The sequence below is a fragment of the Neophocaena asiaeorientalis genome, unplaced genomic scaffold (assembly GCF_003031525.2).
Source record: "Neophocaena asiaeorientalis asiaeorientalis breed wild unplaced genomic scaffold, Neophocaena_asiaeorientalis_V1.1 scaffold82, whole genome shotgun sequence".
NCBI lineage: Eukaryota > Metazoa > Chordata > Mammalia > Artiodactyla > Phocoenidae > Neophocaena > Neophocaena asiaeorientalis.
Window position 1 is genome coordinate 549,999 of NW_020173068.1, and position 10,980 is coordinate 560,978.

Consider the following 10,980-nt stretch of genomic DNA (forward strand, 5'->3'; position numbering starts at 1 on the left):
ATTCAGTAGGCAGCCTTTTCATTTTGTTGATAGTTTCCTTTGCTGTGCAGTAGCTTTTTAGTTTGATGTACTCTCATTTGCTGATTTTTGCTTTTGTTTCCCTTGCCTGAGGAGACATATCCTTAAAAATATTACTAAACCAATGTCAAATAGCTTACTGCCTATGTTTTCGTCTAGAAGTTTTATGGTTTCAGGTCTGACATTTAACTCTTTAATCAATTTTGAATTTATTCTTGTGCATTGTGTGACAGAGTATTCCAGTTTGATTTTCATGTTGCTGTCCGATTTTCACAATTTTTACATCATTGATTGAAGAGGCTTTCTTTTCCCCAATGTGTATTCTTGCCTCCTTTGTTGTAGAATAATCGCCCATATAACTGTGGGTTCACTTCTGGGCTCTCTATTCTGTTCCATTGACCTGCATGTCTGTTTTTTGTGCCAAAGTAACCATACTGCTACTTTGTTTTTGTTGAAGTACAGTTGATTTACAATGTTTCAGGTGTATAGCAAAATGATTCAGTTATATTATTTTCAGATTCTTTTCCATAACAGGTTATTACAAGATACTGGATATAGTTATCTGTGCTATACAGTAGGTCCTTGTTGTTTATTTTATATATAGTAATCTGTATCTGTTGATTCCAAATTCCAAATTTATCCCTCCCCAGCCTTTCCCCTTTGGTAACCATAAGTTTGATTTCTATGTCTGTGAGTCTATTTCTGTTTGTAAAAAAGTTCATTTGTGTCATTTTTTTTAGATTCCATTTCACTTAATATGATAATCTCTGGCTCCATTGATGTTGCTTCAAATGACATTATTTCATTCTTTTTATGGTAATATTCCATTATATATATATATATATATATATACCACATCTTCTTTATCTATTCATTTGTCAATGGACTTTTAGGTTGCTTCCATGTCTTAGAGATTGTAAATAGTGCTGCTATGAACGTTGGTGTGCATGTATCTTTTTTTTTTTTTTTCGGTACGTGGGCCTCTCACTGCTGTGGCCTCTCCCGTTGCAGAGCACAGGCTCTGGACGCGCAGGCTCAGTGGCCATGGCTCACGGGCCCAGCCGCTCCGCGGCATGCAGGATCTTCCCAGACCGGGGCATGATCCCGTGTCCCCTGCATCGGCAGGCAGACTCTCTGCATGTATCTTTTTGAATTAGGTTTTCGTCTTTTCTGGATATATGCCCAGGAGTGGGATTGATGGATCATATGGGTACTACTTTATTTTTCGTTTTTTAAGAAACTTCCATACTGTTCCCCCTAGTGGATGCACCAATGTACATTCCCACCAGCAGTGTAGGAGAGTTCCCTTTTCTCCACACTCTCTCCACCATTTATTATTTGTCGCTTTTAATGATGGCCATTCTGACTGGTGTGAGGTAATACCTCATTGTAGTTTTGATTTGCATTTCTCTAACAATTAGCGATGTTGAGCATCTTTTCATGTGCCTCTTGACCATCTGTATGGTTTCTTTGGAGAAATGTCTATTGGGTTTGCTGCCCATTTTTTGATTGGGTTGTTGTTGTTGTTGTTGTTTTATATTGAGCTGTATGAGCTGTTTGTATATTTTGGAAATTAATCCCTTGTCAGTCACATCATTTGCAAATATTTTCTCCCATTCAGTAGGTTGTCTTTTCATTTTGTTTATGGTTTCCTTTGCCTTGAAAAGCCTTTTAAGTTTAATTAGGTCCCATTTGTTTATTTTTATTTTTGTTTCCATTACTCTGGGACAGATCTAAAAAAATATGCTGTGATTTATGTCAAAGAGTGTTCTGCCTATGTTTTTCTCTAGGAGTTTTAGAGTATTTGGTCTTATATTTAGGTCTTTAATCCACTTTAAATTTATTTTTGTATATGATGTTAGAGAATGTTCTAAATTTCATTCTTTTACATATAGCTGTCCAGTTTTCCCAGCACCACTTATTGAAGAGACTGTCTTTTCTCCACTGTATATTCTTGCCTTCTTTGTCATAGCATAATTGACCATAAGGGTGTGGGGTTATTTGTGGGCTTTCTATCCTGTTCCATTGATCTATGTGTCTGTTTTTGTGCCAGTACCATACTGTTTTGATTACTGTAGCTTTATACTACAGTCTGAAGTCAGGGAGCCTGATTCCTCAAGCTGTGTTCCTCTTTCTCAAGATTGCTTTGGCTATTTGGGGTCTTATGTGTTTCCCAACAAATTAAAAAATTTTTTGTTCCAGGTCTGTAAAAAAATGCCACTGGTAATTTGATAGGGATTGCATTGAATCTGTAGATTGCTTTGGGTAGTATGGTCATTTTAACAATATTGATTCTTCCAATCCAAGAAAACATTCTATATTTCCATCTGTTTGTGTCATCTTCAATTTCTTTCATCAATGTCTTATAGTTTTCTGAGTACAAGTCTTTTGCCTCCTTAGGTAGGTTTATTCCTAGATATTTTTTTCTTTTTTATGCAGTGGTAAATGGGAGTTTCCTTAATTGCTCTTTCTGATATTTCATTGTTGTGTATAGAAATGCAACAGATTTCTTTATATTAATTTTTTTTCCTGCAAATTTACCAAGTTCATTGATGAGCTCTAGTAGTTTTCTGGTGGTGTCCTTAGGATTTTCTATGTATAGTATCATGTCATCTGCAAATAGTGACAGTTTTACTTCTTCTTTTCCAATTTGGATTCCTTTTCTTTCTTTTTCTCTGATCGCTGTCACTAGGACTTCCAAAACAATGCAGAATAAAAGTTGCTACAGTGGGCATCCTTGTCTTGTTCCTGATCTTAGAGGAAATGCTTTCAGCTTTTCACTATGGAGTATAATGTTAGCTGTGAGCTTGTTATATATGGCCTTTATTATGTTGAGGTAAGTTCCCTCTATACCCACTTTGTTGAGAGTTTTTATCATAAATGGATGTTGAATTTTATCGAAAGCTTTTTCTGCATCTACTGAGATGATCATATGATTTTTTTTCTTCAATTTTTAATGTGGTTTATCACACTGATTGATTTGTGGATATTGAAAAATTCTTGCAACACTGGGATAAATCCCACTTGATTATGGTGTGTGATTCTTTTGATACATTGTTGGATTCGGTATGCTAATACTTTGGTGAGGATTTTTGCATCTATGTACAGCGGTGATATTGGCCTGTAATTTTCTTTTTTGTGTGATATCTTTGTCTTATTTTGTTATGAGTGTGATGCTGGCCTCATAGAATGAATTTGGAAGTGTTCCTTCCTCTGCAATTTTTTGGAATAGGTTTCAGAATGATACGTGTTAACTCTAAATTGTTGGTAGAATTCACCTGTGAAGTCATCTGGTCCTGGACTATTGCTTGTTGGGAGTTTTTAAATTACTGATTCAATTTCAGTACTTGCAATTGGTCTGTTCATATTTTCTATTTCTTCCTGGTTCAGTCTTGGGAGATTGTACCTGTCTGAGAATTTGTCCATATCTTAGGATGTCCATTTTATTGGCTCATAGTAATCTCTTATGATCCTTTGTATTTCTGTGGTAAGTACCATACTGTTTTAATTCCTCTAGCTTTTTCATATAGTTTGAAATCATGAGTGTGATACCTCCAGCTTTGTTCTTTCTCCAGATTGTTTTGCTATTTGGGGATCTTTTGTGTTTCCATACAAATTTTAGAATTATTTGTTCTAATTCTGTGAAAAATATCATTGGTATTTTGATTGGGATTGTATTGAATATGTACATTGCCTTGGGTACTATCATCATTTCGACAATATTAATTCTTCAAATCCATGAGCATGGTGTATCTTTCCATTTGTTTGTGCTGTCTTCAATTTCTGTTATCAGTGTCCTATAGTTTCCCAAGTACAGGTCTTTACCTCCTTAGTTGGAGTTATTCCTATGTATTTTATTCTCTTCAATGCAATTGCAGATGGGATTGTTTTCTTAATTTCTCTTTCTGAGAGTTTGCTGTGACTGTATGGAAGTGCAACAGATTTCTATGTATTAATTTTGTATCCTGCAACTTTGCCAAATACACTGATGACTTCAAATAGTCTTTTTGGTGGTGTCTTTAGGATTTTCTATGTATACTATCATGTCATCTGTCAACAGTGACAGTTTAACTTCTTCCTTTCCAATTTGAATTACTTTATTTCTTTTTCTTTCTGATTGCTGTGACCATGGCTTCCAATACTATGTTGAACAAAATGGTGAGAGTGGGCATCCATGTCTTGCTTCTGATCTTAGAGGAAATGCTTTCAGATTTTTACCATTGAGTATGATGTTAGCTGTGGGCTTGTCATATACAGCTTTTATTATATTAAGGTATGTTCCCTCTATACCCAATTTGTTGAAAATTTTTATCATAAATGCATGTTGAATTTTGTCAAAAGCTTTTTGTGCATTTTTGTGTCTGAGATGATCATATGATTTTTATTCTTCATTTTTTTAATGTGTTGTATTACATTGATTGATTTGCAGATATTGAACCATCCTTGCATCCCTGGGATAAATCCCACTTGTTCCTGGTGTATGATCTTTTTCATGTATTGTTGGGTTTGGTTTGCTAATATTTTGTTGAAGATTTTGGCATCTGTGTACACCAGTGATGTTGGTCTGTAATTTTCTTTTTGTTTGTGTGATATCTTTGCCTGGTTTTGGTATCAGGGTGATGCTGGCTTCATAGAATGAGTTCAAGAGCATTCCTTCTGCAATTTTTTGGAATAGTTTGAATAAGATAGTTGTTAACTCTTCTCTAAATTGATAGAATTCACCTATGAAGCCATCAAGTCCTGAACTATTGTTTTCTGGGAGGTTTTTTTTCTGATTCAATTTCAGTACTAGTAATTGGTCTGTTCATATTTTCTATTTCTTCCTGGTTCAGTCTTTGGAGATTGTACATGTCTGGAAACGTGTCCATTTCTTCTAGATTGTCCATTTTATTGTGGTATAGTTGTTCATGTAATCTCTTATGATCCTTCCTAATTCTGTGGTGTTGGTTGTGACTTTTTTATTTCTGATTTTATTGATTTGGGCTCTCTCTCTTTTTTTCTTAATGAGTCTGGCTAAAGGCTTATCAATTTTATCTTTTGAAAGAACCAGCTCCTATTTTCATTGATCTTCTCTATTGTTTTTTAGTTTCTATATCACTTATTTCTGCTCTGATCTTTATGATTTCTTTCCTTTTACTAACTTTAGGTTATGTTTGTTTTTCTTTTTCTAGTTCCTTTAGATGTATGGTTAGGTTGTTTATTTGAGATTTTTCTTGTTTCCTAAGGTGGAGGTTGTATTGCTGTAAATATCCCTCTTAGAACTGCTTTTGCTGCATCCATAGGTTATGGATCATTGTGTGTTCATTTTTCATTTGTCTCCAGGTATTTTTTTTGTTTCTTCTTTGATTTCCTTAGTGACTCATTTGTTGTTTAGTAGCATATTGTTTAGCCTCCAAGTGTTTGTGGATTTTGCAGTTTTTTCCTAGTAGTTGATTCCTAGTCTCATAGTACAGTGGTCAGAAAGGATGTTTGATATGATTTCAATGTTCTTAAATTTACTGACTTGTTTTGTGGACTAGCATGTGATCTACCCTGTAGAATGTTCCTTGTGCACTTGAAAAGAATGTGTTTTCTGCTGATTTTTGATGGAATATTCTATAACATCTATTAAGTTGATCAGCTCTAATGTGTCATTTAAGGTCAGTGTTACCTCATTGATTTTCTGTCTCAATGATCTGTCCTTTAACTAGGGGTGTATACGTTCCCTACTATTATTCTTACTGACAGTTTCTCCCTTTATGTCTGTTAATATTTGCTTTACATATTTAAATGGTCACATGGTGGGTGCATATGTCAATATATTTACAGTTGTTATATCTTCTCCTGGGATTGATCCCTTTATCATTATGTAATGCCCTTCTTGGTCTCTTTTTACAGTCTTTGTTTGAAAGCCTATTTTGTCTGATATAAGTATTGCTACCCTAACTTTCTTTTTGTTTCTGTTTGCATGGAACACCTTTTTTCATCCCCTGACTTTCAATCTCTATCTTTAGACCTGAAGTGAGTCTCTTGTAGGCAGCATATATATGGGTCTTGTTTTTGTATCCATTCAGCCACTCTATGTCTTTTGATTGGACATTTAGTCCATTTACATTTAAATTAATTATATTTGGTATATACTTACTGCCATTTTGTTAATTATTTTCAGGTTGTTTTTGTAGTTCTTTTTTTGTTCCTTTCTTCTTTTCTTGCTCTCTTCCCTTGTGATTTGATGACTATTTTTAGTATTATGTTTGGATTCCTTTCTCTTTTATGTGTGTGTATCTATTATAGATTTTTGGTTTGTGGTTACCATGAGATTTATATATAGCAATCTATACATATACATGATTATTTTAAGTTTCTGATCACTTAAGTCAAATGCACTTTAACAACCTTGTATTTTTATGCTTCCCCCCCACCATTTACTGTTTTTGGCATCATATTTTACATCTTTTTGTTCTGTGTGTCCCTTAACTACTTATTGTAGCTATAGATGATTTTACTCTTTTTGTCTTTTAACCTTTCTACTAGCTTTATAAATGGTTGGTCTACCACCTTTACTGTATATTTCCCTTTACCAAATGTTTACCAATTTTTCCCTCATAATTTTTATATTTCTAGTTGTAGCCTTTTCTTGTTCACTTAGAGAAGTCCCTTTAACATTTCTTGTAAAGCCAGTTTAATGATGCTGAACTCTTTTAGATTTTGCTTGCCTGTAAAAATTTTGATCTCTCCATAAAATCTGAATGAAAGCCTTGCCTGGTAGAGTATTCTTAGTTGTAGGTTTTTTCCTTTCATTACTTTAAATATATAGTGCCACTCCCTTCTGGCCTGCAGAGTTTCTGCTGAAAAGTCAGCTTATAGGCTTATGGGGGTTCCCTTATATGTAACTAGTTGCTTTTCCTTTGTTGCTTTTAATATTTTCTTCATCTTTAATTTTTTCCATTTTAATTAAAATATGTCTTAGTATGGTCCTCTTTGGGTTGATCCTGTTTGGGAGTCTCTGTACTTCCTGGTCCTGGATGTTTATTTTCTTTACTGAGTTAGGGAAGTTTACAACTATTATGTCTTCAAATATGTTCTCTGCCCCTTTTTATGTCTCTTCTCCTTCTGGGACCCCTATAATGTGAATATTAGTATGTTTGATGTTGTCCCAGAGGTTTCTTAAACTGTCCTCATTTCTTATTGTTTCTTCTTTTTTCTGCTCAGCTTGAGTGATTTCCACTACTGTGTCTCTCAGTTCACCGATCCATTCCTATGTATCATCTAATTTACTGTTGCTTCCTTCTAGAGTATTTTTAATTTCAGTTATTATATTCTTTAGCTCTATTTGGTTCTTCTTTATATTTTCAAACTATTTGTTTAAAAACTTTATCTCTCAAAGGGAACCCTCCTACACTGTCGGTGGGAATGTAAGTTGGTGCAGCCACTGTTGAAAACAGTATGGAGGTTCCTTAGAAAACTAAAAATAGAATTACCATATGATCCAGCAATTCCACTCCTGGGCATATATCCAGACAAAACTATAACTCAAAAAGATACATGAACCCCTATGTTCACTGCAGCACTATTCACAATAGCCAAGGCATAGAAACAACCTAAATGTCCATCAACAGATGAAGAGATAAAGAAGATGTGGGAGGAGCTTCAAGATGGCAGAAGAGTAAGAAGCGGAGATCAACTTCCTCCCCACAGATACATCAGAAATACATTTACATGTGGAACTGCTCCTATAGAACATCTACTGAACGCTGTCAGAAGACCTCAGACCTCCCAAAAGGAAATAAACTCCCCACGTACCTGGGTAGGGCAAAAGAAAAAACAGAGACAAAACAATAGGGACGGGACCTGCACCAGTGGGAGAGAGCTGTGAAGGAGGAAAGGATTCCACACACTCGGAAGCCCCTTCGTGGGCAGAGACTGCGGGTGGTGGAGGGGGGAAGCTTCGGAGTCGCAGAGGAGAGCACAGCAACAGGGGTGCAGAGGGAAAAGCGGAGAGATTCCTGCACAGAGGAACAGTGCCGACCAGCCCAAGAGGCTTGTCTGCTCACCTGCCGGGGTGGGCGGGGGCTGGGAGCTAAGGCTCGGGCTTCGGTCGGATCGCTGGGAGAGGACTGGCGGCGTGAACACAGCCTGAAGGGGGCTAGTGCGCCACGGCTAGCCGGGAGGGAGTCCGGGGAAAAGTCTGGACTTGCCGAAGAGGCAAGAGACTTTTTCTTCCCTCTTTGTTTCCTGGTGCGTGAGGAGAGGGGATTAAAAGCGCTGCTTAAAGGAGCTCCAGAGACGGGCTCGAGCCGTGGCTAACAGCGCGGACCCCAGAGATGGGCATGAGACGCTAAGGCTGCTGCTGCGGCCACCAAGAAGCCTGTGAGCAAGCACAGGTCACTATCCACACCTCCCGTCCTGGGAGCCTGTGCAGCCCGCCACTGCCGGGGTCCTGGGATCCAGGGACAACTTTCCCGGGAGAACGCACAGCGCGCCTTAGGCTACTGCAACGTCATGCTGGCCTCTGCCGCTGCAGGCTCGCCCTGCATCCGTACACCTCCCTTCCCCCGGCCTGAGTGAGCCAGAGCCCCCGAATCAGCGGCTTCTTTAACCCCATCCTGTCTGAGCGAAGAACAGACGCCCTCAGGTGACCTACACACAGAGGCGGGGCCAAATACAAAGCTGACCCCCGGGAGCTGTGCGAACAAAGAAGAGAAAGGGAAATTTCTCCCAGCAGCCTCAGAAGCAGCGGATTAAAGCTTCACAATCAACTTGATGTACCCTTCATCTGTGGAATACCTGAATAGACAACGAATCATCCCAAATTGAGGAAGTGGACTTTGGGAGCAAAGATATATTATTTTTTCCACTTTTTCTCTTTTTGTGAGTGTGCATGTGTGTGCTTCTGTGTGAGATTTTGTCTGTATAGTTTTGCTTTCACCATTTGTCCTAGGGTTCTGTCTGTCCGTTTTTCTTTTTCTATTTTTTATTTACTTTTTAATTATTCTTTATTTTATTTTACTTTATTTTATTTAATCTTCTTTCTTTCTTTCTTTCTCTTTTTTCTCTCTTTTATTCTGAGCTGTGTGGATGCAAGGCTCTTGGTGCTCCAGCCAGGAATCAGTGCTGTGCCTCTGAGGTGGGAGAGCCAACTTCAGGACACAGGAAGAAGACTCAAATCAATAGAATTAGAAATGGAGAAGTAACAACTGACTGCAGAAATACAAAGGATCATGAAAGATTACTACAAGCAACTCTATGCCAATAAAATGGACAACCTGGAAGAAATGGACAAATTCTTAGAAATGCACAACCTGCCGAGACTGAACCAGGAAGATATACAAAATATGAACAGACCAATCACAAGCACTGAAATTGAAACTTTGATTAAAAATCTTCCAACAGGGCTTCCCTGGTGGCGCAGTGGTTGAGAGTCCGCATGCCGATTCAGGGGACATGGGTTCGTGCCCCGGTCCGGGAAGATCCCACATGCCGCAGAGCAGCTGGGCCCATGAGCCATGGCCATTGAGCCTGCACGTTCAGAGCCTGTGCTCTGCAACGGGAGAGGCCACAACAGTGAGAGGCCCGGCTACACCCCCTCCCCCAAAAAAGAGTCATGTACCAAAATGTTCACTGCAGCTCTATTTACAATAACCAGGACATGGAAGCAACCTAAGTGTCCATCAACAGATGAATGGATAAAGAAGATGTGGCACATATATACAATGGAATATTACTCAGCCATAAAAAGAAATGAAATTGAGCTATTTGTAGGAGGCAGATGGACCTAGAGTCTGCCATACAGAGTGAAGTAAGTCAGAAAGAGAAAAACAAATACAATATGTTAACACATATATATGGAACCTAAGGAAAAAAAAAAAAGGTCATGAAGAACCTGGGGCAAGACGGGAATAAAGACACAGACCTACTAGAGAATGGACTTGAGGATATGGGGAGGGGGAAGGGTAAGCTATGAAAAAGTGAGAGAGGGCATGCACCTATGTACACTACCAAATGTAAAATAGATAGCTAGTGGGAAGCAGCCACATAGCATAGGGAGATCAGCTCGGTGCTTTGTGACCACCTAGAGGGGTGGGATAGGGAGGGTGGGAGGGAGGGAGACGCAAGAGGGAAGAGATATGGTAACATATGTATATGTATAACTGATTCACTTTGTTATAAAGCAGAAACTAACACACCATTTTAAAGCAATTATACTCCAATAAAGATGTTAAAAAAAAAAGATGTAGTACATATATACAACGGAATACTACTCAGCCATAAAAAAAGAATGAAATAATGCCATTTGCAGCAACACGGATGCAACAAGATATTATCATACAAAGTGAAGGAAGTCAGAAAGACAAAGACAAATACCATATTATATCACTTATATGTGGAATCTGAAATATGACACAGGGACTTCCCTGGTGGCACAGTGGTTAAGAAACCACCTGCCAGTGCAGGGATCATGGGTTTGAGCCCTTGTCCAGAAAGATCCCACATGCCATGGAGCAACTAAGCCCGTGGGCCACAACTACTGAGCCTGCGCTCTAGTGCCTGCAAGCCACAACTACTGAAGTCCGCATGCCTAGAGCCCATGCTCCGCAACAAGAGAAGCCACTGCAATGAGAAGCCCGCACACTGCAACAAAGAGTAGCCCTCACTCACTGCAACTGGAGAAAGCCCACACACAACAACAAAGACCCAACGCAGCCAAAAATAAATAAATTTATTTTTTAGATAATAATAATAAAATATGATACAAATGTACCTATCTATGAAACAGAAACAAAATCAGGGACATAGAGAATAGACTGGTGGTTGCCAAGGAGGAGGGGGTTTGGAGAGAGTAGGAGTGGTAGTTTGGTATTAGCAGATGCAAACTGGTATATATAGAATGGATAAAGAACAAGGTCCTACTGTGTAGCACAGGGAACTATATTCAATATCCTGTGATAAACCATCATGGAAAAGAATATGAAAAAGAATATA